The sequence below is a fragment of the Macrobrachium rosenbergii genome, chromosome 21, assembly GCF_040412425.1.
Source record: "Macrobrachium rosenbergii isolate ZJJX-2024 chromosome 21, ASM4041242v1, whole genome shotgun sequence".
NCBI lineage: Eukaryota > Metazoa > Arthropoda > Malacostraca > Decapoda > Palaemonidae > Macrobrachium > Macrobrachium rosenbergii.
The window spans coordinates 58239273-58256326 of NC_089761.1; the positions used below are offsets into that span (position 1 = coordinate 58239273).

At 34.6% G+C, this 17054-nt stretch overlaps 1 protein-coding gene across 1 annotated transcript in view; it reads left to right on the forward strand.

Moving 5' to 3' along the window:
• The window catches only part of LOC136850224 (neurobeachin-like), a 536778-nt gene that overhangs the window by 393494 nt on the left and 126230 nt on the right, over nt 1-17054 (forward strand).

Here is a 17054-nt window from a genome sequence, read left to right on the forward strand (position 1 = left end):
GTCAGTGCGCTCTGTGCGGCGGTGTTTTGAAACCCTTTGGTCTGATGCCCAGTTCAAGAAGCCTGTTGTAAGGATTCAGATAATCATGTTTTGAGAAGTGAAGGATGTCCTTGTCTGAAGGGAAGTGGGCTTCTCCTGACAGATGTCTTCTCTTTTCATGCCCTGCAATAATCTTGGGTTAAACTCATCTTCAATTTCAACCTTTTTAAAAATCATGTACGTGAATAATTCCTTGGAGATGTATGCACCTGCATATATTTAATAGCTGCGTGTAATGTGCAGTGTACATGTTCATATTTACAGTACGCTTGCTTAGTATTCCTTGCAAATAAACGATTTTTATAGTAATACTAAGATTAATCAAGGAAAATAAAAATGGACATGCTCTTTACATACTAATGTAAAATGCTTGGCATGAAAAAGTTTATCATGCATTCAGAATTATTATGAGAGATTAATTGGACCGTTTCCTCGTCTTGAAAGAGACCATTAATTTCATAGCAAGGAGAGAAAACTTGGAACTTGTAGTATTCAAGCCAATTAGGGACGTGGCAGCGTAGCAGAGACCCGTAATTAATATCAGCTTTTTAAAATTCTTTTTCATCTTTCGGATTCTGCTGCGGTTTCCGACTACTCCCTGCCCCCACCTCTCTCTCTCTCTCTCTCTCTCTCTCTCTCTCTCTCTCTCTCTCTCTCTCTCTCTCTCTCTCTCTCTCTCTCGTCATTAATTGTGGAATGGAGATTCATTTTACGCTTTGTGAATGTGCATTTTTTTTTTTACAAGTTGTTCTGCCTATCGGCCAAACATAGTGAATGTTAGGAATTTAGTGGGTTTTCTTTGATTTCAGTAATTTTCATGGTGTATCATAGCAAGTTACAGATATTTCGTTTTTTTTTTTTAGCTAAGAAGAATGAAATTGCTTCGGAAATTTTGAAAGGCTTATTTTTTCATACGTTTGATTTCATATTTTTTTCATTGGGTATGGAACACGAAAACTATCATTTTATAGGGAGATGCTGAACATGGCTTTGTTGAAATGAGATGAAATGGAACCAGTTGTCCGGCTGAGTGAGAAGGTGCTTGCTGATCTGCACGCAAGTATGAAAGTGAAAGAGAGAGAAATTGAAATGAAGTGAATTGGTAAATTTTAAAAGAATGGGTAGGACCCACATGCGAAATAGATTACCAGTCCAAGTCTGTATCTTTTTAACGTGTTTCATATACTGTCTGATTATTAATAGATCATTTTTGTAATATTTCGTGTGCTAAAAATAGTATCAAAGACGCGAATCTTCATTTAGAAATCTTTGAAGGTACGTCATATCATTCATTGCTGATTACCAGCCGCCGTATTTGCTGTAGGTTGTTGTTCATTGAAAAAAAAAATAGGGGGGGGGCTGGGTTCAGTAAGCTCACTTAACGTTTATTTTATGTTTGACTTGAATGAATGCGTCGTATCGCTGGTCCTTCGATAGGTGAACTGGAGAAACACTGGGTTTGTACAGTTTAATGACTGACCGACAAGGAAGGCTATATGCCATTAGAATTCGAGTTCCCTCTATCATCCCTTTGCTCAAAGCGGAACGTTGGCGCCTTATGAAGTGACCCCCTCTCTCTCTCTCTCTCTCTCTCTCTCTCTCTCTCTCTCTCTCTCTCTCTCTCTCTCTCTCTCTCTCTTTTATGAAGACCGTGTGGAATGCAGTTTTTGATATTAGTATGTGAGTGCAGTACATGTATACCTGCCCTTCATTCACGATAGACGATTAAATGTCAATAAAATCCACATGACGAAAGCAGTGGGTGGTCTTGTTGTGAACACGAGGTAAAGTATTCACACTTCCTCAGGTTCAGTATTTGCCGCAACATTCTTTCCTCTTTCCGTCAGGCTCTTCCAAAGTATCGGGTTGCCCCGTCCCTGGGCATCCTTGACCTAAGATTAACACTCAGCTTCGGCAGCGCGAGGTGTCGAAGTTCCTTTATCTCCTTTTTATTTTTAGTGAACACCTGAGAAATGCAGGTACTCCCATAAACTGCACGACGGGGACATATCGAATCTGAGGGGCACGATCAGTATGCCATGCTGGACCTTTCTGCGTCTAAGGACTGGAGCGCTTTCTTCTCCACGCTTGTTCACATATTTGTATGCCGCTGACCCCAAGTCTTTGGCGCTCTCCACATCAGAGTGCCAATTTGATTCCACAGCGATAGGCTTCCTTATTATGTTAAAAAGAAAAACCTATATTTAAGCCTTCTTTACACGGTTGCTCCGTTATTAGCGCTGATTTCGTATTTTACTTTCTCAATTTGGTTCATTACGTGGAGCATAAAGTTATTGGAATATCGATGTCCATAACCATCATAAGTAACGCTTTTGAAATTAATATAGAACAAATCCTAAATCATTTGGTTTCGGTGAAGGGAACGTTAGAGAATAAAATAAAAAAAATCAACTCTGCCCAGGCTGTTGTCATATTAGCCTATTATTATTATCAGGTATTTTTCTTAACTTTGGTTGATTTCGTGTGTCTGTGAAGTTTTGTTACTCTATTTTAATTTTATTTTGTCCATTTGAAATTATATTTATTTTATTTCAACCTACCTTTTTTTGATAACTCACTTTTAACCACAGTTTTCTTTGCATATATATTTGTATATACAGTATGTTACTGTATTTCAGTGTCAGATAATATTCTAAAGTTTAGCAGCACACATTATTTTTGGCATCGTATGTAAGTCAATCATTGTCTTGAGTATTGACAAGTTTCTTTCGCTCGAAGATTGTATTTTACATACCTCTGGGTGTGGCTTTTCACGCCATGGATATAAAGTGTTTATTGTATGGAATTACCTTGAGAAGTTTATAGGAAAAGACAAACACATACCGCAGGAGGGTAACTCCGTCTTTGTTTATCCCTTGATAATCCGTTGTAGATACTTATGCCTGGAACAGTAAGGCAAAAAAGAACATACATTGCCTTTTTTAAATATTTGTTGATATAAAAATGATAAAATTTACTTTTATTTTTCTTTCTGTTTTGCAAAACTTGTTCTATAATAAATAGGTAATGCTTTTATCTATATGTAAATTACATAATGTGATTGAAATATAAAGATTTAGAAATAACAATACGATGTTGAAAAAGAAGCAGTCGTACGGAGGTACTGGAAGGTAAACAAAACGACCAAAGACCTAGCGCAAAATCAGCAGGTGATCTATTAACATTCAGAACAAGGGAAATGCACCATGCGATTGATACACGCTGGAAAGTCCATCTGTTAACTCTTATCGGATAAACACTTTATTATATTTCCTGACGTGTGTTGCATTCCACCTTCTAATAGAAATTATGCTTCTGATCTTGTGTCTTGATAAGTTTCGCGCGTAGGGAAGAGGGTGTTCTACATCGCCAGGAATTGAGACCATATTTTAACTTGAATTTGAGCGCAGAAGTTCAGCGTAACGTATTTTTCAAACATCTGGAAGTCTGTGCGAGTCTGTCCCTACACAGTGGGAGGCGCGTATAATGAATATGTTGCCTATGTTGCTATTTCATTTCGGTCTTATCATGGAGTTATTGATTATCTCTACCAAGCACTAAATTTTTGTTCTGTAAATTGATTTTGGAAATTTCACGTTGTTGTTAGTTTTCTTTTCTGACTTGTGTTGGGGGGATATGGTGCTTTTTATCATCTTGGCGTGGTCGGCGTTATGAACTTGGAATGTATGAATTTGGCCTCATTGTAAATGCTGGCATTATTCTATATAGAAGATTACAACAGTTTTAGTGTAATTTGTCAGATTCGGCGGCCATCATCAGAACCTTGACATATTTTTAAAAAGTTTGTGAAAGCTTTATTCTTTATCTTTTTCACGTCAATAAAAACTGTACGCTTTCCTGTGTTCCGTAAAGGTCAAGTGTTCGTCGTAGATGGTCTTCTTTTCCAAAATGAAGAGTTGTAATTCTTCTGGGGAGGGTTTCCTAGGAGTTAATAGAAAAAAAATTACTTGAAAACTAGAGTAGTAAACTTATGTGTGCATTTTTTCTGGGTAAAGCTGCCTCAGAAGTTGGTTATGGATGTTTCATAAGCTGGCCTTATGCCAGCGTGGGCACTTGCTTCTGTAGCAGCTCTTGAAAAAGTCGGATTGTGTGTGGTGTGTGTAGTGGTCGTGTACATCGTGGACAAGCTGATTTCCTAAACTTCCTTTGTTCTTTGAGCGTATGAAAATGTTGCAGTGTAAATATCGACAGGATATAATAAATTTGCTTTTGTTCTAATATATACAGTACATTACTACTCGCTGATTAATGTACTGTGTATACAGTACATGACTTGACTGTCATCCGTTACGGATGTGGTAATGATTTAACAAGTATTTTTCGCCTATATGATGGCGGCTGTGTAACGCACTGTGTCGTTTTTTAGAAGTCCTTCAAATAATAACAACAGTTATTATTTGAAAGCGATAAATACATTCTAGTAAGAAAAACTGGCGTTGAGTAGGAAAAATATATTAAAATAAAATAACTGCTTGGAAATTTTTTTTTATATTACCATTATGTTTTAGTCAGACAATATGCACATCTCGCCAACTGTGGGTGATTGTTTGCTTGTTTAAAGAAAGTACTTTGCTGTAGTTATTGGCAATAAATTTGCAGAATAATTGTCACTTTGCTCGCTTCAGAATAGTTTGCATATTTTAAACGTTCTCTAGGAAAATATAACTGTTTATTCATGTTAATATACGAGCAGAATTTATAAAGTAGGTCGATATTTTAGGTATTTTTTCTTATCAGTTGCGAAATATTGGTGTCGCAACGTTAATTTGTTTCTGCTATCGAGTTCGAAGGAAAGCTTGTTCGTCACAAAGTGCTCTAGTTTAATTGAAGCTGCTTCCGAAGAATTTTTCTTCACTTTCTCCAATGGTAAGGAAAATATTCCTACGAATATTCTGTAAGCTTTTTGTATGTCCTCATCGACCAAAAGAAAATAGTTCGCTAATATACTATCCAAAATCGTTTATGTTTATAGATTTTATTGATCTTTAGTGTGCATTTTACTTTACTGTTATTTTGTTGGTTCCCACATCCTTGTGTTTCATATATATGGATATTCCATTGCTGAAGAATTATGATAACAATAGTAATAATAATAATAATCCCTCTACAAGGTGAAAGTAAAAAATACGTGACCCAACGCTGCCTCACAGGGAAAATGTTCTTCTTTGATGACTTATATTCCAAGAGCCAGTTTTAGCGTCACTTCCATCTTCTTCCTCATGCAATTTGGAGGTTTTAATGTGTCATGCATTGACGAGAGCGTATGTGTAATTTAGGCCTTCAGAGAGCCCCTTCCTGACCACATCACAGTTACCGATGGTTGTCAAGTTCCCTGGAAGACGGAATGATCGCCTCGAGGTCGTAAGTCGGTTTAATTTCATATGTTCAGACCTGAAGCTGACCACTGATACCCTCCCACGTAAATGGATTATTATGAGGTGCTTTTGGGGAAGTTTTCATTATTATTCCTGATTATATATATGCATATAATTGTAATTATATATACATCTATATATATAAGGTAGTCAGATATTTTTTGTGTGTATATCTTTGTGTAGTTGTATTTGTATGATTGTTAGTAAATTGATTATGTATATCTATGAATGGGTGTGTGTAGATATGTGGAAGTTTAATACCCAAGCAATTGCTACTGGAGGTTGGTGATCGGCCAGATCCTCTCTCCCTTCCGATGCGGCAATAGCAGTGATCGTCTTGCTGGGCCTGACACCCGGTTCTTTTTCGTCACTTCGTACCTGGCTTTTACCCACTTATCGTGGGCGTCCTTAAGTGGTATTGCGGGCTGAATGTGGGTGGGGTAATTGTGGGTGGTGGTACCAAGCGGTCGTTATGCCAATGGGTAGTTTATAGCCTCCGTGAACCGTCGGACTTCAACCGAGGCCCTTCGACCCGGCCGGTAATATATGCGCGCGCCTCTCCAAATTACGCGGAGGGAAATGGGTCGTTAGCCAGCAGTTTTCGCTCTGTAATAACTTTTATATGGACAAAAGAGTAATAGATAGCAACCCCCCCCCCCCTCCCCGCCTTCCCCTTTCCCTTTCCTTTCCATGCGTCTCCCTCACTCTCATAAACGGTGATTTATTTGCATTTTTTATAATATTATAAATAGCTTGGTTTGAAGGTATTGTTTAGTGGCCGCGAGCCTTTGTTGGCAAGTTGGATCCCACGTTATTCGATAGGTTTTATGTTGGTCTCTTCTCTGAAGTCTGCCTGTGATGACTGTATAACGGTGGGGTCCTGATTTCATCCTCATCTGGAGTTTAATAAGTCATTCCATCCTGCTTACACCCAAGGGAGTCATAATAAGAAGGTTGGTGGCTTTGAAGGCTATTTTCTCACTTATAATTTCGGTTCATTTTGATTCGTATAATATCATAAACACGGCAGCGAATGATAAAATCATCTGGGTTGTTTATTTTGGTGTGCTGTACAAAAAATATTTATGTTTAGGGAGACTTTTAATGTACATGCGTGTGGTAGCTTAGGTGCCTCCTGCAGTTTTCAGGTTATGAAAAATATGGTAAGATTTTTGCATTTGTTTGATTGACTTGTGAGACTGTAAGGAGTATACTGCATGCATTTTTACTTTGTTTTGATAATATAACTCCTATTGGTTTTGTGTGATGGTAACAGGTAACCTCTCCAGTACTTTCCTGAATTTAAGTTGAAGTCCGTTACCCTGTCTGGATCTTTCTGGAAGCGAATACTCTTGTATTTTCCTTGTAAACTGATGTGACATTTATGGATGGAACCAGAGTTAAATATCTAACGCTACTTCAGAATATCAAGATTTTATTCGAGTGATTCGACTTCAGCTGTCATCACACAGAAGTGACTCCTTAGTTAAGGGCAAGTAACTAATGTTAACATCCGTTTGTGGATATTGACATTTGTTGATTTTACGGTGACGATAACAACCTGCAGCATTTAGAATTTTCTTGTTATGGAACCGTTACCGAAACACCCCTGCTTGCTGTAGATCCTTATTATTTGAATTCTCTGGATATTCATAAATAGTTTATAACGTACTTTGAATTTTTATTGAATTATCGGCTGCATAAATTTGTTGATTTCTTTTTTAAAAATTACTGACTGATTCATTTTTTCTGTCCCGTAATCAAGCTTTAGAAGTAATTTATTAAACAGAAATGGAAAACGTTGCCTTGGAGTAAAATTTTGTCATTCATTTCTCATACAAATATTTACACATTTTATCCCATGGGAATCTAGTCATAAAGAGACCTTAACCGATGGCAGCATTTGTGGTATTTATAAGTCTAGTAGTTTACTTATGCGTATTCTCTCTCTCTCTCTCTCTCTCTCTCTCTCTCTCTCTCTCTCTCTCTCTCTCTCTCTCTCTCTCTCTAGGTGCGCCCTATTCTGTGGATGTTTGCAGGGTCAAATCTGGTGTCTTTCTGTCTTTTTAAAGTATGAAAATATATATCATAATAATAGCAACAACAAGAATAATATCTTCCATCATTATAAATATGACCGCACCAGTAACCAACATTACTTACCCTCCTTGTTCAGTGCCTTGTATTCTTGTGGTAGTATTCTGTTTCACTTCATTAATTTGATGTTAACCAGACTTCTGAAAACTGACCCAGGTCTCACAATTTGATCTCCTCAAGACGTTCGCAAAGCGAATCTGACTCGTTTCTGATAACCTGAAAATCGTTATTTCAGATTTCTCATTGAGTTTATTCCATGTCACGAAGAACTCTAAACTGTTCATGAGAAAGTGGTTACAAGAGAAAGAACCACGGTTAGTATATTGTTAAGTGCTTAAATGCAAAAGAATAACGCTAACAAAATTATTCTAAATAAGGTATTTGAGAGATGGCAAGGGAAACATGTCAAAACCTTACAAGTATCTGTTTAAAGCATTTATAGCTTGCAATTGTTGCTGAAATATGAGCTTTATTGAAGGCCATAATTTTTTATGATTTGTAATTTCTTCTCCGATATATTTTGGAGTTTTGCCGTTTTCAGTTCATTCCTTGGTTTGCAAATATACAAATAATGATTTCAAATGAATAGTTCCTCACGGAATCGTATTTGCTATTTTCTGAGGGCATATCATGAAGGAATTATGTCAAGCCGGAACCTACAGAATAGTTTTCCAAAGAGGTTCTTAAGTTAAACGTAAAATGTAATAAATGTTAAAATGAAAGGAAATATAGTGCCATGGAATTGTATTAGAAAAATAGACAAAAGGGAACCTGTGATAAAATGTTGATAATCTAGTCATTGTATCTTGAAACAGTTTATTCTTAGGAATGTTTTGGTTGTTTCAGACCTCCTGGCTCCTCTGTTGTATTTAACTTCAAAACGAACCTTTTTAAAAATGGTTTCCATCTCTACCGATAGTCTTTGGAATTTTTGTTTTGGCTCTGTTTCTCTCATTATTTGCACTTCTTTCCTTTAAACAGGCGGATCTGCTGCAATATCATCCTTTATCCTCCTATTTTCCTTTGAGGATTTGGTTTGGGCAGTCACCGATAAGAAAGAATTTAGATCACAACTATGCGCCTATTATCCTTTACTCGATATCTTAAGCCCCGTTTCGTGTTTGGTATACAAAAGGAATGTTTTTGAAGGAGGTTTCTGATACGCAGTGAAGACAAGGCTGATTGCACCGCTCGTTAGAAATAGGAACTTTTCCAAAGGCGCTCTGAAAGATTTGTCAGCAGTTTCAAATACAGTGGTTTTATCATGTTACGTGAACATGTACATTCTATGGAATATTCAGTATTTTTATGGATAAAATGCGGATCAAGAACTGCACTGCCATTCCTGCCAAGTACAAATTGTTTTATTTTCAAATTAATTCATACACGTTACAAGTGGAGATCAGACAAGTTTTTGGTTTTCTTGACTAGTTTTTTTTCTTATTCTTTACTTATCCATTGGGCCAAAGGGCCAAAGGTGGCGTAGATGAATTTTGTTATAAATTGCGGAATTCTTTGGCAAGTTTTTGAGCGCTGAGACTTGACATAGAACGTTGTTCTGACTTTATTAGTAATTATGTTCACATTCATTATATATATATATATATATATATATATATATATATATATATATATATATATATATATATATATATATATATAATGCCGTAATTCATACTTGTGCTTTTACGGATGTTGTAGTTTAATATATGTATATAGTTTACGTGGCTATGATGAAAATGAGTACCGGTATGACCGTCGAACTGTAGCGGCCTGCCATATGCCTTTTGGTAACCTTTGTTTGCTGATTTTATAATATACTGTGTATATGTATACATATACGTATGTTTATATATATATGTGCGTGGTTATATATATATATATATATATATATATATATATATATATATATATATATATATATATATATATATATATATATATATATATATATATATATATATACATACATACATACATACATACATATAGCACGCCAATGAGACTGAAAAAACTATGGGAGTTTACTGTTAGTTTGGGTAAATACTAAACTGCGCAGTTAGATCAGTGGTGTATTTTAAATTTAGTACATCTTCACGTCATGTTTGCGAAGAAAATTGTTACCCTGTGTTGTAAGTAATGTTGTTTTTGTTGTGCATAGGTTTTGACCTATACCTGGTTATGAGCTTTTAACAGTAATTGATGTTACCTCCAACTCCAAGGTTTCTCGTCTCAGTACTTTGTTTTGGATATGGTATCCAGTGCTGTTAAAAAATAAATATCCTATTGTTCACGAGGATTCTAATTTCTGTTGAGGGGAGTGCCATTGCTGGAACATTATTCTCCTGCCGAAATGTCCGAACCTTCAAGCCAAGGTGCGTTACATTAATACCCTAAAACCATTCTCCATGTATTTTCATTATTATTTAGCATTTTTATCTATATTATTACTTTGTTCGTTCGTCTTTGTTTTCTATAACTGACCTCTTCTTTCTGTATTTTCCAATATTTTCTGTAGCTTCTTTCAAATGGACACCGCATTCTTTGGAAGCTTGAATTTAAAGTTAACGGCCCCTGTAGGCCTGATCCGTATGAATAGAGTTCATCCTCTGAATAATAGTAATAATAATATTTAAGATAAGTTCTCCTTTTGTGCTAAGGCCTCTAAAATTAGTGTGTGGTGCTTACTTTGCAGTGACTGCATCCCAGCTCTGTTCTTGAGCTGCTGTTAAAGACATTTCAATGTCAGAGCTCGTTAAATTTAAGAGGCTGCAATTTAGATCATTGTGCAAAATTGCCTTAGTTCTGTGGTAGATCACTGGGCTTGCTTTCTCAAGGTCTTTGGCTGTATTCTTGAACTACCACCCGCCAGTTGCCCCAGCTGTGGATAGGTACCCGCGTCAGCATGGGTCAGGGGAAATGTATAGGCTTAACGCTTGTTACTCTTCTGGCGCCATGCTCTCAAAAGTGAACAAGGGTCAAAGGAAATTACATGTATGTCCATTTTTATATATATATATATATATATATATATATATATATATATATATATATATATATATATATAGAGAGAGAGAGAGAGAGAGAGAGAGAGAGAGAGAGAGAGAGAGAGAGAGAGAGAGAGATTACACATATGTATGTGTGTATATATGTGCATATATGTATAGTGTGTGTGTATAGATTACATATACAGAATATATATATATATATATATATATATATATATATATATATATATATATATATATATATATATATACATATACATATACATATCGTAAGAGGAAAAACTGTCTTCGTGCCTATCTAGTATATCTAGTATTTTATTGAGATTTAATGATGTAATATCGAGTGTTTTTCTTTTTTCTGAGCATAAATGTTCATTATTATTATTATTATTATTATTATTATTATTATTATTATTATTATTATTATTATTATTATTATTATTATCATCAATAGTAATGAGAATGTTATGATATTTGATTAACGCCTATTACTTGTGCTGTCTTCATTTACTGATATTTTAGTGTATGCATTAAAGTGCGCGGACGCAAACTGCTATCATTATTTCGAAACGCAAAAACTTCCAAGCGAAGCAAGCGAAAGAAAACCATTGTTAATATTAGCAAGATTCCACGAGTTAGGAAAAAAGATGGGAATACGTGAGCCGAGATAACTGAAGGTAGCGCTGTCAAAAGGAAAAAAAGTGGTGTGATTCCAGAGAAGAAGTACGTGCATTAACAGCGCCCATTTGCCTTCCGAATTTATTTACATTCATTTCAAGTTGAAAATGCGTCTTGGGGACTTGATCAGGGTTGTTTTCAACTTTGTCACGTAGGTTATGGCATCAAGTGCACTTGTCTATTTTCTCATGTTAAGTTATTTTAGAACTGTTGTGTCTGAAAATGGATATTCATCTCGAAGTAAGATAGTCTATAATATTTTTGTTGATAATTCACTGTTTCGCTATTCCTTAACTATTTGTAGTGTTTGCGAAAAGTATCTACTGTATATATATATAGTGTGTTTGAGATATGTGCGTTTTGCTTATTACCACTCAAATCTGGAATCTATTTTCAGTGAATGTTATTTGGAATTGCGGGAGCTGGGAAAAGAGCAGTTAAGGAGTTTAAAATTGAAATAGCATCATGAAACCAACATTATTTCCGAGGGATCGTCTCCCCCGACGATAAACATCAGCGATTGCATGTCGAAATTAAACTTAAAGCTACTGCAAGCAAAGATAAACTCAATTAACATGACATTGTCAGTTGGCCACAATTCATTGTTCAGTGACTGTTTAATGATACATATGTGTCATGCAATAATAGTGAATAATTGTTATGTTATGAATGTTGAATAATTGTTATTAGGAGGATGATGTCACTACTTCTCCAGATATACACTTGGCATCATCTCGTCACCGCTCGCTGTTGCCTGTAAGTGGCATCTACCTCGTAAAAATAACGTAGATGTAGCCTTTATATTGCATTACACATTCGCAATTAGAACTTTGGTGGCATTGTGTTTACATATACACTTGGTTTGTGTTTTACATTTCTTCTTTTATTATAATTTTTTTTAAATAACGAAGGGCGTATTATTATTATTATTATTATTATTATTATTATTATTATTATTATTATTATTATTATTATTATTATTATTATTATTATTATTATTAAACAGGACGACCCATATGGAACAAGCCAAATAGACCATTTCCTTTCTCAGTTATTTAAAGAATCAGTTGCCCCAAGATGCACAAAGAGGAATTCATAGCAAAGGGAAATAAGGTGATATGTTGATAAAAGTTTAATGTAAGTGTAATCAGCCAATCGGAGCATTATAATGCGTCCATCAACAGTAGGTGAGTTAAGTAAAACCAAAGATTTGCGACAACTTTGCTTGCTGCTTGAGAAGCCCTTTAGTTTGTCGTCCCCCTTGCTACATGAAAACTAATGGCATCGCGCGAATGGCTGTTCTATATTTTTGCTTCAAAGAGTATCGAAGACTGATAGTACTGGACTTGGCCCCTCAGTACAATAATAATGCGAGATCTCTGCAAAATTAGGAGCGTACGTTAATTTACGAGTCCACTTCATAATTTGATGACCGTCAAAATGTAGTTGCTGTTGTTATGATTATTATTCAGAAGATGAACAAACATGAGGAAACTTCCACTAAGGGCAAGTTTGTCCAGAAGGTACATTATTATTATTATTATTATTATTATTATTATTATTATTATTATTATTATTATTATTATTATTATTATTATGTATTCTTAGAGCGCGATTCAAATAGCCAATATTCCTTGGAACTGACTGCCCATGTGTGAGGAAGTGAAATGCGGAGCAGAGGCAGAGCAAGATTTAAAACATTCTAGCGACGCCGTTCTTCAAAATTACATGTATTTTATATATATATATATATATATATTATATATATATATATATATATATATATATATATATATAGAGAGAGAGAGAGAGAGAGAGAGAGAGAGAGAGAGACTTACTTTGTATAATTTCTTTTTATTAGTTCAGATGAAACGCCCTCCCTATTATTAGCTACGTCCTTAGTGGTTCACTGTTGTTATGCTATCTGAAATTGCACCCTTCTGTTGGTGAGTCTCCATCCAAAGTAAAGCATTCTTAATTTCGTATATATTATTTGTGGATGAGGTTTTATGGCTTATTTGTGTCGTGTTTCTAAAGCCCTATTCATCATGAAGAGTATTAGTAGGAGGATCTTGACAGCAGATCGAATAATAGCTTGATTCGGAAGCACGGCCATTTGTTCGCGAGGGAAACTGGTCTTCCTTTGTGCATTATTTTGTTGGGTTTGTTTTACTCTCGGTCACTTGCGCTGACATCCGACGTGTGTTCTGAATCTACTGCAGATTAAAACTTGACTCGCGCTCATTTTTCTTTTACGGTGAGATGAAAGGTTTGATTGCATATACCGATACACTACAAGAATATAAATATTTATTGTATTAGTATTATGGTCCGTTTACGGTAGGTATTTCGTTGTCAGATAGAAAAATATTGTTGCTCTGATGACAGTTTAAAGAGGAATGTTATATCTCGTTAAACTGTTATTTTGATATACCTGCTTACCGTCGTTATCGTGGATTGCTTATCCGAACTCTTAAAAGAAAAATTAAAAAATATGAGTGAAAATGTTACTTGCCATTAGCAGTAATAATGATGATAATCGCAGTTTAAGTCATCTTAGAGTGAAGCTGCTCATTTTTTCAGCGACACTGATATAATTTTTATTGTATATATCTTTAGCATTATTAACGACATTGAAATCTTCATGAGAAGTAAATGGCACTGAGCGGAAGCAAGTCCAAATTGAGTCATCGCTAGACCTGCTCTCTCTCTCTCTCTCTCTCTCTCTTGAGGTGTTTCCGCTAAGGAAATGCCAGATATAAGCACCAAATTTATTTATCTATTTTTGTTTACTTTTTGCGGAAATTCATATATTCATGAAAATTCGGTAAATATCTCTCCTTGGTTCCCTTTTCCCCACTTATCTAGAATGTCCCTCTCCCACTCCCAAGAGACTTGACTATAGCTATCTTCGGTGTTAAACTCCCCCCCCCTCTTTTTTTTTTTAAGATGTCAACATGCTCTGCATTGCCCAGAACACTGGTTTTCTAGTTCCAAGGATCTCTGTACAAATCATAATTATATGGGAAAAAAAAAAAGTTGCCGCTGTCAAAGCCGAGGTCCTCATGGCTAGAAGCACTTGGGGCGTTGCGGTGTTTCTCTGATGGCCTGCGATCGCCGCTCTTGTTTGGCTTCCTATAAATATTCAGGAAATGTTCGTGTCATTTTTTTTTTTTTCGTACTGAAACTGGAACACACAATTTACGTATTAGTTTTCATAATCAACATGATTGTGTATTTCCATTTCCTGTCCAGTTAAAAATGTATTGTTTCACTCAAATCAGCATGAATTGTTTTCCTAACACCGAAACCTTGATTACCCATCTAATGATAACACACAGTAACAAATTTATTGAAGATTAAAAATATTTCTGTAGCGCTGAAAGTTAACAGACGTTATTCTGTGCTAACTGCCCAGATCGTGGCATTTAGAATTTTCATTCTGTGTGTTGTTACTTGAATGATTTAGCTTATTGATAGTAATTTTTTGTGTTCTATTCAGGGCTGTGTTATGATTATGAATATGGTAGGCCTGATTATGGTATGCATTAATTATCATTGTTATTATTTTATTTCTTGGCAGTAAAGGCTTGAGATAAAATTTACTCAGTAGCGTAACATTCATAAGGACTAGAAAAAATATTGTTGATGATGTCTTTGTTATATACCATTAGTACCTTTTTCATTAATATATATGTGACATCTTAAAGTTAATTTTATCTTTTTCGTACATCATTGTTATGATTTGTTAATGATGTCTTTGTTATAAACCATTTGTACCTTTTTATTAATATATGTGACAACTTAAAGTTAATTTTATCTTTTTCGTACGTCATTGTTATATCTGCCGTCATATATTTTATCAAGTATAGTTAAGCGAATAATATTTTGACTTGTATTTATACACGTTGAAATATGCTCATTGATACCGTTGTAGTGTACTACTTGTAATTCTTGATTGATATGACTTCTTAAGATTGACTTGAGTGTTTATTTCGTACATCTTTAGGTTTTGATTTCTGTTTGAGTAGGTCCTTATCAAATGTAGCCAAGCGAAGAAGATTTGTCATTTGTTAATACGCGTTATTGTTATTATTATTATTATTATTATTATTATTATTATTATTATTATTATTATTATTATTATTGTCTGTTTAAAATCCTTTTCTATATTATATTCAGTAATGATATTATTATAAGTTTAAAATCCTCTTCTACATTATATTCAGTAATAATAATAATAATAATAATAATAATAATAATAATAATAATAATAATAATAATAATAATGCACTCAAGTGTGACAGGGAAAGTTATAGCAAATACAACAAAGCACCAAAGTAAATTCGAGTGAAATTTTGCGTTACTTGGGTTTAGATTAATTGTATCTCCTCCGGTGATCTTGATAATTGTACTTCATTTGCAAATTGCCTTACTGATGAGTATGATGGTAAGCATAAGACAGATTTTGATATTTTTTTAATATGTTACTTTTTGGTACCATTGCTAATTATAGTCTGAATATTAATGCAGTGGCTTAATGTTAATAGCAATAATAGTATTCTATACCAGCAGTACGTTCAAGATGATTGACGTTTGCATGTAAGAAAAGAGTCGTTATACTGTTGTACAAAAATTTGAAATATTTTCATAAGAATGTTAAGAATCATGTAATTTTACCGCAGCATAATCAGGTTGGTTTAAGCAGATTCAGATTTTCGGTGAAACAACAATTTGAGTATAAATTTTGAAAAAGAATAGCTATTGACAGTCATTTTCGGTGGCTTTATAATCGTTTATGGTAATTGCGGTTAATAATAAGAGATTTATGAAGATGACGTTCAGATTGTTGCTGAAACATGAGCTACTAGTAATAGTGCGTTTGGTCCTGGACAGGTGGAAATTGTTGCGTGATGTTACATAAATATTTAGTTTTCCGCAACAGCTGCGCTCGTATTATTCAATGGAGAATCCGGCATGACATAAATGCCATTAGCTTCTAAAAGATGTATTTAGATCAGAGATCGGAAGTTTTAAATGTGTAAGAGGTTTTCGTATCAATATTATATTATTGTGGTTTTTTCAAGTTAATAGGTAATATACCACTGGTAATGTTGGCTGTCTTTGTAATGGCAGATATGAAAGACGACCACATGATTATAACCGTAATTATATTGCTGAAAGCAATGCGAGGGTTAAATCAAGAAATTGCTGAAAAGAAGAGCAGTTTGTGACATAATGCGTAATGAACGTTCAAAAGATGGCCCGTCCGATTCTTGTATTTGTTTTTGCGTATTTTTTGTAAAATTCTTATTTTTATCAGTATCAGTGTGTTTAAAGTCATCTTTCCGTATGAATAATTGCCATAAATCAAGATAGTTTTTCGCGAAATAATATTATTTAATTCATGCATGTTTATTTTTTCGTTGTCAGATATCATTTGGTCTTCTCTGTATGGTATGCTACTCGACCTAATCGTGTCACATTTATGCAATCAGATTTCTTTTGTTCTTGATTCTTGGAGTAAACAAAATATGTCATTCGGTGGCATGAAGTTTTTCGTATGACTGATAGAGCAACACATTTTCGTTGTTAAAAATAGTGATGATATTTAAAGTATACTTGGATACCTCTGCGCATACATATATTTAGCGCACACACTGCACTCTAGATAAAATATGCAACTAAATATTTTATCTTGGGTATACTGTATGAATGATTACGCTAATTTCCCAGCGTTATTTACAGGTTTGTGTTCAGTACTCCGTATTTTCACTTAGTTTTTATATAATTTCTCTTGTATATCCTGGTTCTTTTATAATTTATTGTTGTATAT